Below are 27,088 nucleotides of genomic sequence, written 5' to 3'. Positions count from 1 at the left end.
TCTTGTAAATTTGTTTGAGTTCATCATAGATTCTGGATATTAGCCCTTTGTCAGATGAGTAGGTTGCGAAAATTTTCTCCCATTTTGTAGGTTGCCTGTTCACTCTGATGGTAGTTTCTTTTGCTGTGAAGAAGCTCTTTAGTTTAATTGGATCCCATTTGTCAATTTTGGCTTTTGTTGCCATTGCTTTTGGTGTTTTAGACATGAAGTCCTTGCCCATGCCTATGTCTTGAATGGTAATGCGTAGGTTTTCTTCTAGGGTTTTTATGGTTTTAGGTCTAACATGTAAGCCTTTAATCCATCTTGAATTAATTTTTGTATAAGGTGTAAGAAAGGGATCCAGTTTCAGCTTTCTACATATGGCTAGCCAGGTTTCCCAGCACCATTTATTGAATAGGGAATCCTTTCCCCATTGCTTGTTTTTGTCAGGTTTGTCAAAGATCAGATAGTTGTAGAAATGTGGTATTATTTCTGAGGGCTCTGTTCTGTTCCATTGATCTATATCTCTGTTTTGGTACCAGTACCATGCTGTTTTGGTTACTGTAGCTTTGTAGTATAGTTTGAAGTCAGGTATCATGATGCCTCCAGCTTTGTTCTTTTGGCTTAGGATTGACATGGTGATACGGGCTCTTTTTTTGTTCCGTATGAACTTTAAAGTAGTTCTTTCCAATTCTGTGACGAAAGTCATTGGTAGCTTGATGGGGATGGCATTGAATCTATAAATTACCTTGGGCAGTATGGCCATTTTCACAATATTGATTCTTCCAACCCATGAGCATGGAATGTTCTTCCATTTGTTTGTATCCTCTTTTATTTCATTGAGAAGTGATTTGTAGTTCTCCTTGAAGAGGTCCTTCATGTCCCTTGTAAGTTGGATTCCTAGGTATTTTATTCTCTTTGAAGCAATTGTGAATGGTAGTTCACTCATGATTTGGCTCTCTGTTTGTCTGTTATTGGTGTACAAGAATGCTTGTGATTTTTGTACATTGATTTTGTATCCTGAGACTTTGCTGAAGTTGCTTATCATCTTAAGGAGATTTTGGGCTGAGACAATGGGGTTTTCTAGATATACAATCATGTCATCTGCAAACAGAGACAATTTGACTTCTTCTTTTCCTAATTGAATACTCTTTATTTCCTTCTCCTGCCTAATTGCCCTGGCCAGAACTTCCAACACTATGTCGAATAGGAGTGGTGAGAGAGGGCATCCCTGTCTTGTACCAGTTTTCAAAGGGAATGCTTCCAGTTTTTGTCCATTCAGTATGATATTGGCTGTGGGTTTGTCATAGATAGCTCTTATTATTAGATATTGTTATAATATTGTGTCTTATAATGATTGTATCTGAGTCTAGTTCTACCTTTATTATTTATTTTATGTGTTATTATTGGGTTTCTTACCAGATTATTAGTCATATAAATGTTCCCAATTATTATTAAAGAAAATAATATTTTGCTGTTTCACGGTTGTAATATTTATTTTGTCATTTGGAGGATTTTTAAAATGTGCACATTGCTACTCTGATTACTTTCTCTAAGAGATCTTCTCTTGCTTAGTACAACATTGCTTTTAGGAAAAAAAGAAGTTCTTTTAAGATCAGTCAGTCGGTCACTTCTTGTTTTGATGAAAACTGTATAATGAGGCCAGTCACAAGACGGCGGTGTAATGATGTATATTAGTAATGGTTGTGATGGATAGATGATTAAAATAATATTTGTAGTAAAATTTTAATAGGACTGAATGGTTGCATTGGAGGGGTAAGTATGAGGAAGAAACCAGAGATTACAATTTCATTTTTTCCTGAAAGGAAAACTAAATTAAGAATACTTGGCTTTTTCCAAAATATGCAGTCTTGGAGAAAATTATGTAAAATTTACATGTTTTTTTCTGGTATAAATTTCATACGTTTATAGTAAGTTCAAGAGGTGGGTTTAAGAAGGGGGTAGGCATTTGAAGATATATTAGGAAAGATACATGACTATTGAATTTTTAGAAGTGCATTAGGTCAAACAGATAGTATATGGTGAGAAATAAGTTTGGGCTGAATTCTGTAAAACAACAATATTTAAGGCATATGCAAAAGAGTGGATCCCCTGCAAATGGAACAGAGAAGTGGCCAAAGGATATGAAAGGAAATAATTTGTAATGGAGAAAGTGATTGATAAATCTCTAAATAATTTACTTGAGTTAATACAGTTAATACATATTTATTGGTGACACTGGAGAGAGTTTTCATTGTTGTTGCTGTTATTGTTTTGTTCGTTTGTTTTTTGAGACAGGTTATTGCTGTGTCACCTTGATTGGAGTGCAGTGGCATGATCACAGTTCACAGCATCATAAATCTCCGGGGCTTAAGTGATCCTCCCACCTCAGATTCCTGAGTAGCTAGGACTACAGGCACATACCACTCTGTCCTGCGAATTTTTCATATATATTTTTTGTAAAGATGGGGTCTTACTATGCTGCCCAAGCTGGTCTGGAACTTCTAGGCTGTAGCAATACTCCTGTCTTGCCCTCCCAAAGTGTTGGGATTATCGTCGTGAGCCACCATGCCCGGCCAAGTTTTTTCTTTTTTTTAGTTCAGAAGTTTATAAATAAAATAAACTTCAATACATTAAGAGGTAAATGATGAGAATATTTGTCTGTGATGTGGAAATAGGACATAGGAGGATAGGAGTGCAACAATATGGTAACGTTTTATTTTTTGATAAAAAAGTAAAGTTGCATTTGCCTAAGGCTACACTACTGACTTACTTTGTTTCAATGCCTTATTTTCTCACACTGTGTCCCAAGCTAGAGGGTTAGAAAATTTGCTCATTCATTGTTAATAGACCTGTCTGGTGTACTCACTTTAAGGTGGGCACAATCATTAGAGCTGAAGAAGCACAGCTGAAAAAAAAATTTGCAGTACCTGCTTTTGTGATTTGTCTTTAATCACCCAAATATTTGCTGCATCATTAGTGATCTATGCCTAAAAAACACAGAAGGGCAAATCCTGGACACGTGTATGCTTCTAGTACAGTGATTCAGCAAGTAGAATCAGAAAAAAAGTATATTACACAGGGTTTTTTATGTCTAATATATGATTAGAATGGTTATTACAAAAAATGTCAAAAAATAATAGATGCTAGCAAGGTTGCAGAGAAAAGGGAACACTTATTTACTGTTGATGGAGTGTAAATTAGTTCAACCATTGTCGAAGGCAGTATGGTGATTCCTCAAAAAGCTAAAAGCAGAACTACCATCTGACCCAGCAATCCCATTACTGGGGATACAGCCAGAGGCATATAAATCATTCTACAATAAAGATGTGGCATGTAAATGTTCATTGCATCACTATTCACAATAGCAAAATCATGGCATCACCCTAAATACTCACCAGGAACAGACTGGATAAAGAAAATGTGGTACACATATACCACAGAATATTATGCAGCCATAAAAAAGAATATAAGATATATCTTTTGCAGGAACATGGGTAGAGCTGGAGTCTATTATACTTAGCAAATTAATGCAGGAACAGAAAAGCAAATACCTCATATTAACACATATAAGGGCGAGCTAAATGGTGAGAACATATGAACACAAAGAAGGAAACAACAGACACTGGGGTCTACTTGAGGGGAGAGAGTTGGAGGAGGGAGAGGAGCAGAAAAGATAACTATTGGGTCCTAGGCTTAATTCCTGGGTGATAAAATATTCTGTACAATAAACCCCCATGACTTGAGTTTACCTGTGTAACAAACCTTCACATGTACCACTGAATCTAAAATATTAGTTAAAAGCAAAACAAAATAAAATAATCTGTGATTTCTACAACATGACCTTTCTAAGTCTCATGGCACTCTCAAAGCAAAAACCTTTAATAGATAAACTAGGAATAAAAAGCAAGAAATCCAATCATACTGATACTGAAAATCACTTGCAAAGGAAGACAGTGAAAGAAAAAGAAAAAGAAAAAATCAAAGGCTGTATAAAACTACCAGCAGACAGGGAACACTATGGCAGTACCAAGTCATTACCTATTAATAATTACTCTGAATGTGGATGAATTAAATTCTCCAATTGAAAGACAAAGTGGCTGGATGGATTAAACAAACAAGACCCAATTATATGTTGCCTATATGAGATTGCCTTCATCCATAGGACATGTATCAACTGAAAGTGAATGGATAGAAAAAGATATTCCATGAAAATGGAAACCAAAAAGAAGCAGAAGTAGCTATAGTTGTATCAGATAAAATAGACTTCAATTAAAAAACTATAAAAATATCCAAGGCGATTCTGTAATAATAAAGGGGTCAATACAGCAAGAGGAAATAACAGTCATAAATATATGTGCATGCAACATCAAAACACCTAAATATGTGAAACAAACATTAACAGATCTAAGAGGGAGAGAGATAGCAATACAATAATAGTAGAGAACTTCCATACCCATCTTTCAGCAATGAACAAATCATCCAGAAAGAAAATTAGCAAAAATCATTGAATATAAACTACACTCTTGACCAGCGAACCTAAAAGATGTTTTATGAAAGAGCTTCTGAATAGCCACTCTTTTCAACAGCATGTGAAACATTCTACAGAACAGATCATATATTAGTCCACAAAACAAGTCTTAACAAATTCAAAAAAAATCAAAATTTATAGTCTTTTCTGATGATAGTGAAATAAAACTAAAAATCAACAGGAGGAACTTCAGAAACTGTACAAGTTCACGGAAATTAAACAGTATGTTTGTAAATAAATGGGCCAATTGAGAAATTAAAAGAGAAATTTTAAAATTCCTTGAACAAATGAAAATGAAAACACAATATTCCCAAAGTTATGGGATACAGCAAAAGCAGTTTTTAGAAGAAACTTTATAGCAATACACACACACACACACACATATATACCCACACACATATATATACACATACATATATATATACACACACACATTTTTATATAAAAGAAATATCTCAAATATATCAAATATCTCAACAACCTAATGATGCTTCTCAAGGAACTAAGAAAACAAATAAAATATAAAATTATTAGAAAAAAACAAATAACAAAGATCAGAGCACAAAAAAGACTAAAACATCTGTAAAAGACAATGAAATGAGTTTTCTGAAAACATAAACAAAATCGACAAGCCTTTAGTTAGACTAACAGAGAAGACTACAACAAAATCATAGATTAAAAAAGACACAGTTAAGTTGATACCACAGAAATACAAAGGAGCATAATAAATTACTATGAAAATTTCTATGTTGACAAATAGGAAAACCTGGAAGAAATTGATATATTCCTGGATACATACAACCTACCAACATTTTAGAAACAAGAAATACACAATGTGAAAAGACCTTCAACAATTAGGAAAAAGAAACGACTTTCAAATTGGAAAGCAGGAAGCCAAATTGTTTCTCTTTGTAGATGACATGTTCTTATATATACAAAATCTTAAAGATTCCACCAAAAAACTGTTAGAACAAATAAATTCAGTGAAGTCACAGGATACAAAATCAACGTACAAAAATCAGTAGCATTTCTATATGCCAATAACAAACTATCTGAAAAAGAAATCAAGAAAGCAATTCCATTTATAATAGATAATAAATAACAAATAAATAAATTTAACCAAGCAGGTGAAATATCTGTACAATGAAAACTATAAAACATTGATGGAAGAAATTGAAGACGAAATGAATAAATGGAAAGATAACTGATGTTCATGAATTGGAAGAATAATGTTAAAATGTCCATGCTATCCAAAGTGATCTACAGATTCAATGCAATCTCTATCAAAATTTTAGTATAATTCTTACCGAAAGTAGAAAAAAATTACTAAAATTTATCTGAAACTGAAAAAGAGATCTCAAATAGACAAAGCAACAACGAGCAAAGAAGAAAACTGGAGGCCTCACACTACCTGATTTCAAAATACACAGCAAACCTGTAGTAACCAAAACAACTCAGTGCTGGCATAAAAGCCGAGGCGGGCGGATCACGAGGTCAGGAGATCGAGACCACGGTGAAACCCCGTCTCTAATAAAAAAAAAAATACAAAAAAATTAGCCAGGCGTGGTGGCGGGTGCCTGTAGTCCCAGCTACTCGGAGAGGCTGAGGCAGGGGAATGGCGTGAACCCGGGAGGCAGAGCTTGCAGTGAGCCGAGACTGCGCCACTGCACTCCAGCCTGGGCGACAGAGCAAGACTCCGTCTCAAAAAAAAAAAAAAAAAAAACAGACACATAGACCAATGGAACAGAAAAGAAAGCCCAGAAATAACTCCACTTATTAAAGGCAAGTGATTTTCAACAAAGGTGTTAAGAACACACAATGGGGAAAGGGCAGTCGCTTCAATAAATGGTGCTAGGAAATCTGGATATACACATACAAATAATAAAATGTGACCGTTATCTGTCACCATATACGAAAATGAACTTAAAATGAATGAGACTGACTCTATGAAACTACTGAAACTACTAAAAAATAAACATTATATAAATTGATTGAAAAAGGATATTTGAGACAAGATGGCAAAAGCAAAAGCAACAAAAGCAAACTAATCAAATCGGAGTACATCAAACTAAAAAGCTTCTTTGCAGCAAAGGAAACATTCAACAGACTGAAAAGATAACCTATAAATTGGAGGAAATATTTTCCAAATATCCATCTGACAATTCGTTACCATCCAGAAGGTGTAAGGAACTCAAACACCTCAATAGCAAAAATACAACAAATCCATTTGAAAAATAGGCAAAACTTATTTATAGATATTTCTCCAAAACACACACATACACACACACACACACACACACACACACACACACAAATCAACTGTCTTTTGTCTTTTTGATTATATATAATCAAAAGGTTATGTATTATATGTATAATTGAAAATAAATTCTGGCAATGATGTGCAGAAAGGGAAACTTTTGTACACTGCTGGTGGGAATGTAGATTAGCACAAGCGTTATGGAAAACAATATGGCAGTTTCTTAACAAATTTGAAAATAGATGTGCCGTATGATACCATATGATCCAGGAATCACACTACTAGGTATATATCCAAAGGAAATATGTTGAAGAGACATTCGAACTCACTTGATTTTTTCAGAACTGTTCACAATAGCCAAAGTAAGGAATCAGTCTAAATGTCCAACAGATGAAAGGGTAAAGAAAATACGGTATTATGTGTATTTACACAATGGAATTCTATTCAATACAGAATGACAAATACCACATGATCTCATTCATATGTGAAATTTAAAAGAATTCATTTTATAAAAGTTAAAAAAGTGGTTACCATAGTCTTGAGAAAATAAGGGGCAAGGTGAATGGGAAAAAGTTGGTCAACGGGTATAATGTAATGTTACAATTAGATAGGAGAAATAAATTTTGGTACTCTATTGCACAGTAGGGTGACTACTATTACAATTAACTTGAAGAAAGCATTTTAAATGTTCTCATAACAAATTATACATGTTTAAAGTGATGCATATGTTAATTCCCATGGTTTGATCATTACACAACATATACATGTATCAGAACATTACATTGTACTCATAAATATGTGCAATTACTATGTGTCAACAAAAATAAGATTTTGGCACCCTGATTTTTGTTTTTCTTTAACATTCACACTTATCTTTATTCTTAGCATATTTGTTATCCTATTCAAAGGATAATCAAAATATTTGTGTTATTAGGTAAAGGAAGCAGCACACATGAATACCACAATGGGAAGAGAATGAACAGAATAAATGATTCTCTTTTTGTTGTTTTGTTTGTTTTTTATTAATACCTCTCTCACCATTTACATATGCTTTCTAACAAAGAGTTGTGTCGACTTATGTAAACCCCCTCCAGTGTGTCAAATACTGACATATACCCACCAAAATATTAGATGAGGCAGAGTGGATGGATCTGAAGAAAAGAGGTGAAACTCAGAGTTGGGGAAGTCAGGCAGACACAGTGTGGAAGCAACAAGATTCCACTCAATGACAACTGTGTGTTAGTCTTGATCAATGAGAAAACTATCCGAAACTGCTTTTGTTCTTGTAATATCTCCAGTTTTTACTGAAATTTAGATCTATTATCTAATAATTTCAACAATTACTTTCTAAGCATTTAGCAATTCATCACATCTACATGTTCCCTCCCAAATTAACTCATTATAAGTTTGATTTTGCTTAATTTATTCTTTAACATTTTATTACAATAAATTAAATGATAATGTTCTCATTAAAATGAAATAAATATTATCATGAGATTCATAAAAGAACATTTTCTAATTTCTGCCTTAATTTTATTTATTAATATTTTTCATGCCATTTTCCTTAACGCTATTTTTACTAAAATTGTGTACTTGTTTATTATTACTTTATAATATCATGTATATTTATAAAAATACACTCATTATTACATCAAAACCTTCACTTTAATGTTTTTCTTTAAGGATATTAAAAAATATTTAAAACATAAAATAGGCTTATCACTTCACAAAAAAACATTAATGTAATTTTTGTATCTTATTGAAGAAACATTTGTGGTTTGATTTGACAATATTCTTATTATTAGATTTATATACTAAGTCATTCATTCTGCATATTTTGAAAACTGAAATTAAGGATAAAATGTTTTTCCTATTGGAATATTAAGAAGTTATAATCATTTCCAAAGTTAAGCCGGAGAACATTGTACTAAATGAAATAAGCTAGTAACAGAGCTATACATAACGCATAATTCCACTGATAGAAAATATCTAAAATAGTCACTCAGAGAAAGAGGAGTGGTGGTTATCTGGGGCTTAAGAAGGGAAAAATTGGGAGCAGCTGTTCAGAAAGTGTAAAATTTCAGTTGAATAATTTGAGTAAATTTTAAAGATCTGATATATGACATTGTGCCTATAATTAAAAATACTGTATTGTGCACTTAAAAATGTGTTGAGAGGGAAGATAGCATGTTCTTACCACATTTAAAACAATCCATTGATATGTCTGTATGTGTAGAAATGATAGCACTTCAGCAAAGTAATAGATAGGTTTACCAATGTTTAGTAATTTAGAAAGAAATTAAAAGAAGTTTTAGCATTAAGGTGAATTTAATATCATTTATGTAAAATATATCAGTTACAAACAAAAACTATTTTATCACAGAAATGTGATGGTCTCATATTGACTAGTATTACCTTTTTATCTCTTTTATAACAGAAAAATTAGGAAGATGGATTTGGAGAATAGTAAAAGAAGATATGATAATTCAAATTGAATCAGAAGCAAATTTAAGATTTTTTTTGGAAAACGCATAGGAGAGTTTTAAAAATTATGTTTACTTGGTCAATAAGGAAAATTTATTCAAGAGAATACTAAATACAATAATTTTAACTAATTTTAATACCTAAGCTATTAAGAATAATTTACTGCATAACACTTAATGTAATTATTATTATTATTTTTTGAGATGGAGTCTCCCTTTGTTGCCTAGGCTGGAGTGCAGCTTCACAATCTTGGCTCACAGCAACCAGTTGCACGATCTCGATTTACAGCAAGCTCAGCCTCCCGGGTTCAAATGATTCTCATGCTTCAGCCTCCTGGGTAGCTGGGATTACAGGCATGTGCCACCATGCCCAGCTAATTGTTTTTTGTATTTTTAGTAGAGACACGTTTTGTCCTGTTGGCCAGGCTCGTCTCAAACTCCTGCCCTCAAGTTATCTGCCCACCTAGGCCTCCCAAAATGCTGGGATTACAGGCTTGAGCTACCACGCCTGGCCTACTTTATGTAAAATGTATAATTAATACATGCATCTTACCTCCTAAGTTATTTTACTTTTTAAAATCTAATTTATATTGTGATGGTTGATGGTATTCTCCAAATTTTATGAAATATACTCTATACTTTGATAAAAAATATTTGACAAGCTTAGAAAAATGTCTGAATAGTCAAATATTTGTTAAGACCATGAGTAGTTCAGAATTTAGAAAATATTTTTAATTTCAATTTTTCCATCTTACAATTGAGATTATCTTAATGTATTTGTATTTATTATAGTTTCATCATAGACTACATAGACAATGAAATAATTAATTGAAACTGAGATAGTATATTTTTTAGGTTTGTTATATACATCCAATGCAACCAACATAACTTTACTATATATGTTACAAAAGCAATTGCAATGAAAACAGGGTTTTTTGTGTTAATTAATTTTTATGAATCTCAAATACTGAGAAAACCTTTACATCTATTATCAGTAACTTTGAAACAATATTTCCTTTTTTCTTTTTTTAATTATTACTTTTTTTTTTGAGATACTGAAAATGTGGAAGTGACTTTGGAACTGGGTAACAGGCAGAGTTTGGAACAGTTTGGAGGGCTCACAAAAAAACAGAAGGAGGAAAAGTTTAAAACTTCCCAGAGACTTGTCAAATGATTATGATAAAGTGCTGATAGTGATATGGACAATGAAGTCCAGGCTGAGGTGGTCTCAGATGGAGATGAGAAACTTGTTGGGAACTGGAGTAAAGGTAACTCTTGCTGTGTTTTAGCAGAGACTGGCAGCATTTTGCCCCTGCCCTAGACATTTGTGGAACTTTCGACTTGAGAGAGAAGATATAGGGTATCTGGCAGAAGAAATTTCCAAGCAGCAAAGCACTCAAGAGTTGACATGGGTGCTGTCAAAAGCATTCAGTTTCAAAAGGGAAACAGAGCGTAAAAGTTTGGAAAATTTTCAGTCTGAGGGTGCAATAGAAAAGAAAAACTTATTTTCTGAGGAGAAACTCAAGTCAGCTGCAGAAATTTGAGGTTCCAAATGTTAATCACCAAGAAAGTGGGGAAAATGTCTCCAGGACATGTCAGAGACCTTTGTGGCAGATCCTCTCATCCCAGGCCCAGAGGCCTAAGAGGGAAAAATGATTTCGGGGGACAGGCTCAGAGCCCTGCTGCTCTGTGAGTCTTGTGTCTCAGCTGCTCCAGCTCCAGCCATGGCTAAAATGGGCCAAGATACAGCTGGGGCTATTACTTCAGAGAAGAAAGCCCCAAGCCATGGAGGTTTCCACACAGTGTTGGTCTTGCGGGTACACAAAAGACAAGAGTTGAGGTTTGGGAACCTCCACTTAGATTTCAGAGGATGTATGGAAACACTGAGATATCCAGGAGTAGTCTGCTGCAGGGGCAGAGCCATCACGGAGAAACTACGAAGGCAATGCCGAGGGAAAACGTGGGATGGGAGCCCCCACACAGAGTCCCCACTGGAGCACTGACTAGTGGAGCTGTGAGAAGAGGGCCACAGTCCTCCAGACCCCAGAATGGTAGATCCACTGTCAGCTTGCATGGTGTACCGGGAAAAGCTGCAGGCACTCAAAGCCAGCTTGTGAAAGCAGCTGTACCCAGTAGAGCAACAGGGGCAGAGCTGGCGAAGGCCTTGGGAGCCCACCCTTTGCATCAGCATGCCCTGGATATGAGACATGGAGTCATAGGAGATTATTTTGGAGCTTAAAGATTTATTGACTGCCCCGCTGAGTTTTGGACTTTCATGGGGCCTGTATCCCCTTTGTCTTGGCCAATTTCTCCCATTTGGAAGGGGAGCATTTACCCAACTCCTGTATTCCATTGTATCATGGAAGTAACTAACTTCTTTTTTATTTTACAGGTTTGTAGGTGGAAGAAACTTCCCTTCTCCCATATGAGGTTTTGGACATGGATTTTTGGGTTAACGCTGGAATGAGTGAAGACTTTGGGGGCCCATTGGAAAGGCATGATTGTGTTTTGAAATGTGAGAAGAACATGAGATTTGGGAGGGGCTAGGGTAGAACAATATGGTTTGGCTCTGTGTCACCACCCAAATCTCATCTCTAATTGTAATCTCCATGTGTTGAGGAAGGGACTAGGTAGGAGGTGATTGGATCATGGGGGAGAATTCCCCCATGCTGTTCTCATGATAGCAAGTGAGTTCTCATGAGATCTGATGGTTCGAAAGTTTGTGACAGTTCGCCTTTCTCTCTCTTCTGCCATCATGTAAGATATTCCTTGCTTCCCCTTTGCCTCCCGCCAATATTTTAAGTTTCCTGAGGCCTCCCCGGTTTTACAGAGTTGTGAGTCAATTAAACCTCTTTTATTTATAAATTACCCAGTCTCAGGTAGTTCTTTATAGCAGTGTGAGAATGGGCTAATATAAGCGTATACACATAAAATTGATGTTTGATAGAATGAGGAATGCTTTCCTATAGACGTGTCAAAACATAAGATAACCAGAGATTACAAAGAAAAGATGGATAAAGATTCAGGCCGAAAATATGGTAGTAGAAAAAGGAAGTCATATTTGTATTCAATAGTCCCTAGGTTTAAGAAATTTGCCTAAGCTCTGGACTTACATTTAAGGTAACACTTTTTACATCTTTCCATAGATATATCAATGCCATTGTTTATTTGCCAGTCCGCAAATGCAGTTCCCCATTTTTATATGTTATAAAAATCCTTAAAGTTATTCAAGTCAAAAGTTAGAAAAAAACTTTTAATTGTTCCTTTTTATTGCCTCCCCATATAATTCAACAGCAAGCACTATAAATATTACCTTCAAAATAAATTTGAATTTTTAATTTTTCTCATCTTCACTTTTATTAGTTCAAGCAGTCATCATATTTATTTTACCTTAGTAAAAGCTATGCAAAATTATTTTTCTTACAGCTTTACTGATTATAAGAAATCTACTGTGTCAATGAAAATGACCATAAATATAAAATCTATCAAGTCCTGTTAAAGCTAAAACTATTCAATAACTTACCATTGCACTAAAAAGCAAACCCCTTACTCTGGTCTACAAAAAATCTTAATGAAATCTTCCTGTTTCTATCAAATATCTTGCCATTCTTCCTCTGATCTAATCTTCCTCCTTTAGCTATGTACATTTTATTTAAAATCCTTAAACAAAATTTGGTTCTTCAGACAAAATTTGAGCTTCCAGACATTGTTTGTCAATTTGTTTTTACTTACACTTTCGTAATATCCTCTTTTTAAGTCTCAGGTTATCAGTTTTCCAGACTGACTTACCTTATACCTTTTCTGCATTAGGTATGTATTTTCCCAATATACTCCATATGATTCAATTTCTCATTATGTTTAAATAGTTAATTACAACCAATACTTGTTTTACTTACTGTCCATGTATCGTCACCCCTTGATGCACCTTCTAGAATATGTATACAATGTAAATGTATTAATCACTGATATTCTGTTAGCTGTTATAGGTCTAGCATTTATTAGGAATTCAAAACAGGCATACTTTGGTGATGCAAGTTCAGTTCAAGACCACAGCAATAAAACAAATAACACAGTAAAGCAAATCGCACTTTTTTTTTTGGTTTTCCAGCACATATAAAAGTTATATTTACACATGTACTATAATCAAAGTATGCAATAACATGTGGCTAAAAATAATGTCATAGCTAATTACAAATACTTCATTGCTTAAAAATGTTAACTATCATCAAAGCTTCAGCGAGTTATAATATTTTTGCTGCTGCAGGGTCTTGCCTCAATGTTGATGGCAGCTGACTGATCAGGGTGGTTGTTACTGAAGGTAGGAGTGGCTGTGGCAATTTCTTAAAATTGGACAATGAAGAATGACATGTTGATTGACTCTTCCTTTCCTGAAAGATTTCCTTTTTGCATGCGATGCTGCTAGATTGCATTTTATCCGCAGTAGAACTTTTTTCATAATTAGAGTCAATCCTCTCAACTCCTGCCACTGATTTATCAACTCAGGTTATGTAATACTCTAAATCCTTTGTTATTATTTCATTAATGTTCATGATATCTTCACCAGGATTAGATTTCATCTCAAGAAACTACTTTCTTTGACCATCTGTAAGAAACAACTCCTCATCCATTTAACTTTTATCATGAGATTTTAGCAATTCAGTTGCATCGTAAGACTCACTTCTAGTTCTATTTCTCTTGCTGTTTTCATGAATCTGCAATTACTTCCACCGCTGAAGTCTTGAATCCCTCAAAGTCATTCATGAGGGTTGGAGGAAACTTTTCCTGAGCTTCTGTTGATACTTGATATTTTGACCTCCTTCCATGATTCATAAATGTTTTTAATGGATCAAGAATAGTGAATTGTTCCCAAAAAGTTTTAAATTTACTTTGCCCACATCCATCAGAGAAATTACTATCTATGTCAGCTATGAAATATGTTTATTAAATAAGACTTGAAGGTCAAAATTACTTCCAGACCCATGGGCTGTGGAAAGGGTGTTGTGTTAGCAGGCATAAAAACAACTTTAATGTCCTTGTACATCTTCAACAGACATCTTGGATGATGAGGTATATTTTAAATGAGCAGGGATAGTTTAAAATATATTTTTTTATTTCTGATTAGTAGATCTTAATAATGGGCTTAAAATATTTAGTAAACCATGCTATAAATGGATGTATTGTCTTCAGGATTTGTCGTTCCATTTATACAGCACAGGCATTAAAAATTTGCCTTAATTCTAAAGGTTTAGAAGATTTTTGAAATGGTAAATGATCATTGGCTTCAACTTAAAGCCATCAGCTTCATTAGCCCTTAACAAGAAAGTCAGCTTGTCCGTTGAAGCTTTGAAGCTAGGCACTAATATTCCTTCTCTAGCTTTGAATGTCCAGGATGGCATCTTCTTCTACTATAAGACTGTTTTGTCTACATGCAAAATCTATTGTTTTGTGTAGCTATCTTTATTAATTATCTTGGGTATCTTCTGGATAACTCGCTGCAACTTCTCCATTAGCACTTGCTACTTCATCTTGCCCTTTTATGCAGACGACTTTTTCTTTAACCTTGTTTACCAACTTCTGCTCAAACTTTACTTCTTTAGCTTCCTCACCTCACTCAGACTTTATAGAATTAAAGAGTTAGAGTCTTGCTCTGGATTAGACTTTGGCTTAAGGGAACATTGTAGCTTGTCTGATTGTCTATTTGGATGACTAAAACTTTCTCCATATAAGCCATAAGGCTGTTTAGCTGTCTTATCATTTATGGGTTCACTGAAGTAGCCTTTTTCATCTCCTTCAAGAGCTTTTTCTTTGCATTTCTGACTTTGCTGCCTGTTTAGTGCAAGAGGCCTAGCTTTTGGCCTATCTCAGCTTTCGACATGCCTTCCTCACTGAGCTTAATTATGTCTAACTTTTCATTTAAAATGAGAGACTTGTGACTCTTCCTTTCACTTGAACACTTAGAGGCCATTATAGAATTATTAATTGGCTAATTTTTCTTTTTTTTTTTTTGAGACGGAGTCTCGCTCTGTTGCCCAGGCTGGAGTGCAGTGGCGCGATCTCGGCTCACTGCAAGCTCCGTCTCCCCGGTTCACGCCATTCTCCTGCCTCAGCCTCTCCAAGTAGCTGGAACTACAGGCGCCCGCCACCACGCCCAGCTAATTTTTTGTATTTTTAGCAGAGACGGGGTTTCACCGTGGTCTCGATCTCCTGACCTCGTGATCCTCCTGCCTTGGCCTCCCAAAGTGCTGGGATTACAAGCGTGAGCCACTGCGCCCGACTAATTGGCTAATTTTAATATTATTGTGTCTCAGGGAATAGGGAAATCTGGGGAAAGGGTAAGAAACAGGGGAACGGCTGGTTGGTGAAGCAGTCAGAACATACACAACATTTATCAATTATGTCATATAAAAGCATGGTTTCTGGCAACCTCCCACCAAAAAAAATCACAATAGTAACATCAAAGATCACTCATTATAGATCACCATAATAGATATAATAATAAAGAAAACATTTTGTATATTGAATAATTACCAATATATGACACAGAGACACAAAGTCAACTCATGCTATTGAAAAAATAGTGTTGATAGATTTGTTTTATATAGGGTTGCCATAAACTTTAAATTTTTAAATAATGAAACATCTGCAAAGTACAATAAGGTAAAGCAAAATAAAATGAGATATTTTAATGAATATTCATTAAATTAAAGATAACTAATTTGTATTGTATGAACAAAGACAGATTTAGCAGATAAAAATTAGGAAATAGAATGGGAGTTACTGGGAAAGTTGGAAGGAATGAAATGATTGCTAAGGGTATGGCATACTATTTTTAGGCATTCTTGAAACAATGCCATCCTTATTTAATAAACTTTGGTGATCACACTAGGCTAGGTAATGACATATAATTAAATTATTGCATCATTTTATTTGAGTAAACCTGGCTTGGTGGTAATAGTCATGAAGTGGAAAAATGTGATGTACATCGAGGTATATTAGTTTCCCAGGGCTGCTGGAACAAATTATCACTAACTGGTAGCTTAAACAACTGAAAATTGTCTCACAGTTTTGGAGGACAGAAGTCCAAGATTAAGGTATTGGTGTGGGTGGTTCCTTCTGAGGGTTATGATAAAGAATCGGTTCCATTCCTCTTGTCTAGCTTCTGATGGTTCGTTGAAAACCTTTGGCATGAGTTTTTTTTGTTTTTTTTTTTTCTTTGAGATGGAGTCTTTCTCTGTCGCCCAGGCTGGAGGGCCATGGCATGATCTCGGCTCTCTGCAAGCTTGGCCTCCCGGGTTCACACCATTCTCCTGCCTCAGCCTCCTGAGTAGCTGGGACTACGGGTGCCCGCTACCATGCCTGGCTAATTTTTTTCATTTTTAGTAGAGATGGGGTTTCACCGTGTTCTGCCCGCCTCAGCCGAGTCTGTCATTTTTTAAGTATGCTGCAGAAGCACCACCTTGATATCTGCCTTTATCTTCGCATGTGTGAAGGTTTTGTGTCCAAATTCCCCCATTTTATAAGGATACCAGCTATACTGGAGTAGGACTCCATCCAAATTACCTCATCTTAATTAATTACTTCATCAATAACCAAATGTTGAAATAATGTCATATTCTGGGGTATTGTTTTAGGACTTTAACATCTGGACTAAGGAAAGAAGAGAGTAATTCATCCCATAACAACGTGGCTACATATTTGCAGTAGTGAAAAGCAGAGAGGGGAAAAGAAGCTGAAGACATATGCAAAAGAAATACAAGAGTGTTGGCCCGGGGAGATCTACCTAGATATGTCAAGAATTGATGATTGATAAAAAAAAAAAAAAAAGGAATAAGAATAAAGTATTAGAGATATTGTTTAGTTAGCTAAACCAACAGAAAAGATAACTTTGTTTTGTATCCATCTCTTGGAGGTTATTTTTCCTTGTGACCTGATTTCTAATATCTTATAAATTACATCTTCTTATATTATTCCTAGCATTTTTTTTAGTCGATCACCTGAGAGGATAAATTCAGTCCCTATTATTCTATTGTAACAAGAAGTCTGAAATACATCTTTCAATAGTAAATGTTAAGTTTACATTCTGAGGAGACCAATATTGAAGTTTGAGAGTAGCATGTTTGCAGCAGGGTTTTCAGAAATTCTCTGATTATTTTCATTGAAGAGTTCCTGGGTATTTTGTTGTTGTTTTTAGTAGATGGAGTGTACAATAAAAGCTATTTTGCAGATGTATTTACTCATTCTATACAAATGTGCTTAAGTACTTATGATGAACCAGTTCCCGTGCTACATTCTGAAGAAACTAAAACTAAGAAATCTAAGAAGTTTCCTCTGGGTATTTCCAGTATATTAGGAGAAATTTTGTCCAAATGGCATATTATAGTTATCAATATTAACACACCTAAAATATATTTAGATATAGCAAAATATGGTAAACATATTTGCTTGTCAATCCAACAGTCATTTCTACTTATTAATAAAAATACTCAAGATTTGTTCATGTTTAGTGTTACAAGAGAATATCACTCTGTCTTATCGCCATTTCATAGCTTGCGACTCTTTGATAGGGATAAGTTTAATGGTTTGCATTTGAACAAAGCTTGGAAAATGGTACAGGAAGATGATGCTGAGTGAGCTTCAGACAATAAATTTTATCTATATTTCAAAAAGAAGATACAAAGAAAAATATCCCTTTCTTCATGCCATTGGAATCATGGAACTTGAAGCTGTTGTAGCCATCTTACATTCAGAGAGATTAACCTAAGAACAAGTCAAGATTCTAAGAATAAAGGAGTTGACATCTGAAAAGTTGCCTGGTCTCCAGAATTCTTATTATATGAAATAGACTGTGTACTCATTGTCTAAGCCATGTGTACTTAAGTATTTAGTTATTTATAAACAAATTATCTTGACAAGTATTTTATACAATCATTCTTTCTCTTTCCTAAATGTAATGACATTGGGCATTACATCCCGTTCTACAAGTTCTATCCATAACTCTGGGATTTACAAGCATTAAAGTGGTAAATTTCTTCAGAGACATTTTCATTGCTTAGTTCAAGTAACAACTGACCAAAATAAATTGTAAATTAAAATCTACCAAACTTTTGATTCAAAATAATTATGATTTTCTAGGTCAAATGAGGGGTAATAATTACCTCTTATTTCCTCAAGTTTCATTGGACAAGGAAAAATTAATGGTGCTAATTACAATGATGAGGTTATAATTCTTCAATTTTTGTTAACCTGTTTTACCCTAACATTTAACCTTTTCCTTCATTGAAGTTCTCTCTCATTGATAAAGTACATGGAATTCACACAATTTTCAAAAATTCTTGATATTTTATTTAAAGCCATGCTTGTTTAAAACATTAACATAAATGTATCTTTCTTGTATATTAAATTTAAAGTGATAATATGCAACTTATATCTCTACTTAGTAATACAGTACACTTATATATGACAAACAGTAATTTTCATCTGGATGTCACTAATGTACTTCAATCTAAAAGTATGATCTATTCCTCATGTCCTATTGCCCTTTCTTTGTTCTGTGCCCTTATGATTAACATCTCCATTTGCCCAGTCACTAACTCCAGAAAATTAAAAGCCATTACAAACATGATTTTCTCTATCATCACAAACCCTCTAACCAGTCAAATGTTATCAGTTTTACCACTTTAATATCTCTTACATCCTTCTTCTCTTTTTTTTCCACATATGGCAATTTACTTTATGTGCATATTACTTCACGAGTATATTATTATCATAGCTTCCTAAAGCATCTCTCTATCTCCAATTAAATTTGCCTCTTAAATAATTACATGTAGTTCTTCTTAAATGCTAATTAATGAGAGTTTTTTCTTAAAATGCACTAATAACTTTAAGACAAATTTTTGAATAACTTATCTTAGCAATTAATGTTCTTCACAGTTTGGTCCTCAGCTGTATTTTGCTTTGTTTCTCCCCACTGCACTCCAGTGATAGACAACTACTGAATTCTCAACCTGCATTAGGGTATTTTATATTATCAAAAGTTTATACATTCTGTTCTCTGCTCTGAATGACCTTCTACCCTGTCTGTATAGTTGTCTCCTTCTTCTACTTCATAACTGAGTTCCGAGGAAACGGTTTCTCTGAACTTTTCTTTCACCTCCCAATTGGGTAGCATATTTATTTTATGTTACCATAACAACTTATGTACATAATTCCTAGCATCATTCAACTTTTATGCCTGCTATCTAACACATTACTCAGAATATAGAAGGCACACAATAAATGCATGTTGAATACATAACAATAGAAATGAGTGGTTTCCTTCTTTGATTTATTCTTATCTTTTGTGTGACATAGCTGCTATTTGAGAAAGAACAATTTACAGCTACTTGTTTCATACACTCGTTGTTCAGATTCATTCATAAGGGAAACTACTTGTGAAAGTAAATACAAAATAAAATGAAAAACATTGTAAGTAGGAAAAAAACACATTCTGTAAGTTTTAGTACTTTCTGATACAAGATGTAACAATTTTTATAAAAAGTATTTCTTTTTATACAATGTCAAAATGCCTATTGTTTCTGGAAACACAGTAACACTTTCTAAACAATTTATTTATTTTCATGAACGTATTTTTAGACAAGTTCCAAAATGTATAAATAGTCACGTTATAACATTAGTTTCAAGGCTATATTCATATTTAATGTATAGTATCAAAGATCTATAAGGAAATTCAATGTCATATCATATAAATAATGACATGTATCCCTATTATCAATATAAAACAAATGAGGAATAGAAGAGGTAAATACTTTTCCTTTGTGCTATCAGTTAGTATTCCTGACCTAAACAAACATTATGAAAAGAAAACTTCTTTTAATGGCTTGAATTTCTCCTCTAAATATTAGCACAAAAACTTACATATTACATTAAACTAACTTGACATAACCATAAAGTCATAGTGGAGAAAACATAACAGAATTTTAATTTGTTTATGAGACAATTACACATGACATTTTCATCAATTTAGTAAATGTCACATTCTCAATATTAATATGAATCACACAATACAGTCTTACATATAAGGAACTTTTACTTGTGATTTCTTGTTAACAATAAGGACATGTTCTATTTATTATATTTTTTAAAGATGAGCATATTTTCTCAATTTTTATATGATTGGAAAGTAAGGTTGATTAGAATCTGTATTACACATGGAAATTTCATATTGAAAAGATAAATTTTATGTTAAAAGTATGCAATTTCAACATAACAAGAACTGATAGACTTCAAAAGCAAAATGTAATTTATATATGAAATACAAAATGCCCAGGTCAAAATAGGAGAGCAATTTACTAGAAACAGTTTAATATTGTGGATATATAAAGGAAAACAGTTTAATATTGTGGAAATAAACTACCATATTATAGTGCTAAAATAATTATGACCTTTGTGACATTTGAAAGATTTGAAACTGATCTTTCTGAATCATTCTTTTACAAAGAATGCTGCATCTAGGTTTTGCAAACATCCTTTAAAAATGGACTTTGAGCACATGGACATTAAAAAGTAACAGTCAATAGAATTGTCAATAGTAGAATGAAAAATGAGATTTAGTACTGAATTTTTAAAAGTTAATTTATTGTTTGTTTTTGTTTTTATTTTGTTTTGTTTTGTTTTGAGACAGATTTTTGCTCTTGTTGCCCAGGCTGGAGTGCAATGGTGTGATCTTGGCTCACTGCAAACTCCGCCTCCCGGGTTCAAGCGTTTCCCCTGCCTCAGCCTCCCGAGAAGCTGAGATTACAGGTGTGCGCCACCATGCCCAGCTAATTTTTGTATTTTTAATAGAGACACAGTTTCACAGTGTTGGGCAGGCTGGTCTCGAACTCCTGATCTCAAGTGATCTGACAGCGTCAGCCTCCCAAAGTGCTGGGACTACAGGCATGAGCCACCATGCCCGGGCTATTGTATTTTTTTAATGAGCATTCGCTGTAGCTGTTCTTCATTTTAACATAAGTAGACAATATGAAATTTTTAAAAGAGGGAACTAATTTGGATATAATTATTTCTTATTTTCATTTATGAATTATAAAATACTATGTTGGGGAAGATATAAAAAATCAGTATCTGATAATCTTTAGTGAAAAAATAAACATTTCTTTTTGATGACCTTAATTTTGTCTGTTTTAAAAGAGAAGTAAATACTTTCTTTCATTTAAAAACATACTAATTGATTTTCATTTATGTATATCAATTATTTATGACATTTTGGCCAAGAACAGATCACATATACAACAGTGGTCTTATAAGATTGCAATTTTTTTCTATTGTACCTTTTTCTATGTTTAGATATGTTTAGGAACACACATACTTACTATTGTGTTACTGAAATGGCCTCATTGCCTGGGGTAGCACCCGAAGTTCTTGGTCATGGCCAAGGGAATCAAAGACGCAGACATACCAAGGGTGAGGTTAGAGCAGAAGTTTAATAGGCAAAAGAGAATAGCTCTCTGCTTCGGAAAAGAGGTCCGCAAAAGGGTTGCTCTTCCACAGTAAAATGCAAAGGTTTTAATAAAGGAGCTAGTGAGGAGGGGGTACTTTATCTACACATGGTATGAAAAACCAGTTCGAACCAGGTGTGTCATTTTCATAAAGCACAGCTCTCTAGCAGCCACAATCCCAACCTTTTATTATGCAGGCTGGTCCTTAGCCTGAGCTACTCCGTGTTGCTTATCTCTTTCCTACTGTGCCTGTGCTAAAAAAAGGTGTGGGAGCAGAGCCTCCATGGTCGACGAGACTGGCCCAAGGTAGTACCTTCTATTGGTGCAGCTGCAGGCATCCTCCTACCCCGTGCAAGCTTCCAGCTTCCTTATCTAAATATGTCCCCAAAAGAGAAAAGTATGTGCTTACTGGGACCTACCTTATGTGTGTGAAGCTTGCTGATTACCCAGGAAGCTCCTGCTTTGTGTCGGAAATGCTTCCTTATCTATGTTTACAGCCCGATCTTCCATGCTACTCTTTGTTAGAAGTGATTTCTTGGGCTGCTTTTTGTTAGAAGGGAAGTTCCGCCACGGACTCTTTGCCCTAACTATCTGCCTAGCTAGTTTCTTTCTACCTCCTCTCTTATTACAATTGTCTATGGCATTCAGTACAAGTCTGTAGCCTAGGAGCCATAAACTGTATCATATAGCCTAGGAATGTCATAAGGTATACTATCTGGGCTTGTGTAATTACGTTCTATGATGTTTGTGTGACAAAGTCATCTAATGATGTGTTTCTCAGAACGTACCTCTGCCTTAAGTGATGCATAATTGTATCGCAATAGCCACCTCTCCTTTTAAAAATAAACCTTTTGTATAAAAGTTTTCTTTACCTAAGTCTAGATTTGTTTTTATTTGACATGGGAAAAGTAGATAATTTTTTTAGGGAATTTATATTTATATATTGACTTTACATATAAGTTGTTACCCATTAGAAATGTCGTTGTTGACAATTAGGTTAATATTGTGGGGAGAAGAAAAGGAGTCTTGTCTGTAAATATGGTTTCAACTGAGAAATATAATGGCCAAAATTGTGTTATATTAAATACATTCTAAGATAGAGATGCTCCTTTTAAATTCTAGTATAAGTTTATACCGCAAAAGCATCTAAGTAGGTTACTTCTCACACACTCACAGTTGCCCCTTATTAGTTCCCTGACTCAGATTCACATTCAAACAGTGGAAACTGCTTTAACAGGGTGATAACTCTTTTCTCTTCCCTGGGGCAAAATCCATTTAACCTGGCCTGACTACCTAACCAGGTGTGAATCCTCACTGAGGTCCAAATTCATTTCTGTATAATAGAAAGGTTACCAATTCACCCCTGGGGAAACAGCAAGTGATCAAGAGTGAATCATTTTAATTCAGTTCTAAAATACATAATTAAAAAAATAAAATTTCAGAAACAAAAAGATACTGCTGGGATAACCTGCAGGGAATGTTGCTTATGGAAAATATAGCTTTAGTATGGCTTGATCTAGGAGAAGTTTTGGCCATGCAATATGGAAGTACTTGTAGATTGTGGTCTATAAGATTCATGCCCCAGAGTTGCAATTAAATCCTCTAAAATATCATATATATCTCAACTGAAGCAGCCTCACACCTCCACAACATGGGTTGCCTTTTAAATTGCTGCCTTCCTAGGGATTTCTTTCACATAAAGTGATTGCAAAGGAATATTTCATTATTGCACAATACATACATTTGACACTTCAAGTGGTTTTCTTTGGCTTCTAAGGGGCCGGTGGCCATAAAATCTGTCTTGTTTGGAGTGATAAGCATTTGTGAACTCTATGTCATTGTTTGCTATACTACTTTGTTGCACATAATTGTCAACATATAAGTAGCTTGGGAAGTGCAAAGGTCCATCATGTTTCACTATGCAGTACAGCAACATGTCAGCTGCAATACAGATGTGGGGGCAGGTCACTCATAGCCTTTGAAGTAGATTTATCAAATTGTTAATTATGTCAAAATTATTAAATATGATAGAATTTATAATAGTTTTTGTTTGACAGCACTGATAACTGAAAATGAAAAGGTTAAAACTATAACTTTATATTCTCAATGATGTGTCTTCTAAAATATCTACTGTGAAATCAATATTTATTAAAAGATTAGCTTAAAACTTGTCTAAAAGTTGGAAAGTATTCCTGCTCCTTTTAAATGAAGGCAATAAAAAGAAAGAGTTGCCAAAACATAATTATGAGCTTTTAATCATCTAATTTGACATGCAGTTCATTTCTTTAAATAATTGTACCAAATCTTATCAGCAACATCATATAATTGGTGACGTAATGTTAATTAATCCTTTTAAAGTTATATGTGTCAGGGAATATATTACATAATTGTGTGATTATAAAATATACAATTTCAGCAGAGAATAATCTCCAGTTTATGTGAGAAATAAAGTAGATGAAAGCTAAAAGCTTAATCTGCTGGAGGTGCATATTAAAATGATAAAATAATAAAATAACAGCAGAAAGAATAGAAAGAAAATATTAACTCAAACACACATGTCCTACCAGGTTTGTTTTGACTTAAATGATAGCATTGTCAGCACTGGAGCAATTTGGAAATCTTTGTCATAAGGCAAAGGTTACGTTTAAGTATGATGCAACTACGTTTGATTAAATACTCATAATGGTAATAGGCAATAACATTAACAAAGCATGAGATTTTACAGACAGTTTTCTAGCTACAGAAGTTAAAATATTATCTGCATATTGCAGATGCAGAACCCAAGGTCCCGATGGTTTACATACATTTTCCAAGACAATGAGTTAATAGCTGTTGAAACTGAAACAAAACAGAACCTCAGGACCCCAAACTTATAATGGCAAAGGGAAAGTTAAGCTTGAGAATTGAGTCATACAAAAAACTGCCTTCCTTTTGTTCCCAAACAGATAGCTGTGATGATAGAAGGCCACATAGCTCCCCAGACGGCTTCCCTTACAAATTACTCACAAGGAATTTTCTGGTGGACTCCAAAATCTTTCAGAATATGTATCTCCCATAAAATAGTCTCAAAACAGAAATCTGTTGATTCTCACCATACAATTTAAATTAACAACTTATCTTCACAGGCATGGGACAAAAACAAGAATAAAAATCATCCTTCTGCCCACCCGAAAGGAATGACAAATGCATAATTTACTTCTTCCTCTACTCTATCTTTTCATATGTTTACTGTATCTTATGTAAAATGTAAATCTACTCCTTGCAAGAGGAATGTACAATTGACAGTTCTTCTAACCCCTTTTCTCTCAGGTAAAATGTAGATTCATTGAGCCCTCATCAAAGCCTTACAAGAATGTAATCACTTGCCTCATTTCCTACCCTCCCTCTCCCTCTTTTTCCTTTCTTCCTTACCCTCCTACATGCTCTTTCCCCTTTAAATATTGAAATCCAGCCAGGTGCCGTGGCACACGGTTGAAATCTTAGCACTTTGGGAGGCCAAGGAAGGCGGATCATTTAAGGCCTGGGGTATGAGACCAGCCTGGCCAACATGGTGGAACCCCATCTCTACTAAAAATACAAAAAACTAGCCAGGCGTGGTGGTGGACACCTCTAATCCCAGCTACTTGAGAGGCTGAGGCAGGGGAATTGCTTGAACCCAGAAGGCGCAGGTTGCAGTAAGCCAAGGTCGTGCTGTTGCACTCCAACCTAGGCAACAAGAGCGAAACTACGTCTCAAAAAAAAAAAAAAAAATTGAAATTCTCAAATCGCTTTTTTGAAAAATCAGGGATCAGGGATGTTACCACTGTGATTTGTGTTTTTTCCTAGGCACGGCTTCAACCTTCGCAAAACAAACCTCTACATCAAGACGTGGCTGAATTATTATTCAGTTTACAGCACCGAGCTTTAAACAGAGACTGTGACTACTGACATGGACTCTTAACAATTACACTATGACCAGAATATGGAGATCCAATATCAAGGCAGCCCACCTGGATATCGCCTCCCTACCCCCACGATATCTGTTCTTCATAGAAACATACTGACATTGAAAACAAATATCATTTATTGGTTCATCTTTAGTTTGGCATGTATAAATACTTCATAACTCATATGACCATTTTTAAATTACATAAACCTTCTAAAACGATTTCTCCATTTAATTCAGTTTAAGAATTATCTAAGCAGTTGGTTTAAAATGCAGCTTCCTGGAGGAGATTCTAACTATTTTTCGGATTGGGCTTATGAATATGCGTATTTAAATGTTAAAAGATAATTGTGAGGTAGGTGATACATGGGTAACACTATAAGAAACATGACCACCATAATCATCTTTTAAAATCATAAGCAACTTCTGTCTTCCCAGATGAATTTCAACATTATATAACTTAGAGCCTTTTCTATATAAAAATATCACACTGGAAACATAAAACTGATACAACAATCTTTATTTCCTTTGCAATGGTAAATTGCTAGATCTTAGACTTATTCTTTGAAGACATTTAGTGGAAGGAAAAGCATTCACAAGATTTATTGTGTTCAAATATTTACAAAAATAAAATATTACATATTGTTGCTATTATCAATCCTTACAGTAAATATTCTGTCTTCCAGGGAGATCGGCAGTGTTGAGGATGCTGAACACTCCATAAGCCAAGATCCTTGAAGGACAACCATGGTAGAAGCAATGAACTAAAAGTAAAATTTTGTTGTTTAAAGACACAGGCTTGGTTGCTACTGATACTGCATAATCACCGAGCCTTCGCTGACTGAAAGTAGTATTGCTTTCTCTTCTGCTCGCATGATTGTAGAAGATATTTGTCATTTTTTGGCTGCCCATCAATCAAATCCTAAGACCCTTCCTTTGCCACCCCTTATTCCACTTGAATGAGATAACCTTTATGGGAGGAGAGCATTGCCTTCACCTCAGAAGCACAAGGGGATGATTATCCTTCCCACTGCTCTGCCCCAGCCCGGGAAATAGACAAATGTCTGCATCTCAGACATTTGGAAACTCTTTCCAGAAACTGAGTTTTGAATGACGGTGAATTAAGCTGTTGCAGCCATGGCCCTTTGTAACAGCAAGTGATTATAACCCTCCGGAATTTGTTTTTCTCCTCAGCATATTTTATAGATTTCCAGCTTCCTGATGATTTCATCAACCCTTAAATAGCCTTCTCATATATAATTATGATTGCTATTATAATATCATATGCATTTTGTTATTATTATTATTTAATACATGGAGAGTCAGATGTGTTTCTTGTAACCCAGAACCTTGACTGAGAGTGCTTGTCTTAAGAATAATTATTTGAAGAATAGGAATAAGGGGATTTAAGCAAAAAAT

Source organism: Symphalangus syndactylus, chromosome 15 (genome assembly GCF_028878055.3).
Source record: "Symphalangus syndactylus isolate Jambi chromosome 15, NHGRI_mSymSyn1-v2.1_pri, whole genome shotgun sequence".
In the NCBI taxonomy this organism is placed as follows: domain Eukaryota; kingdom Metazoa; phylum Chordata; class Mammalia; order Primates; family Hylobatidae; genus Symphalangus; species Symphalangus syndactylus.
The sequence above is the reverse complement of the archived record's forward strand: the minus strand, read 5'-3'. Positions refer to the sequence as shown.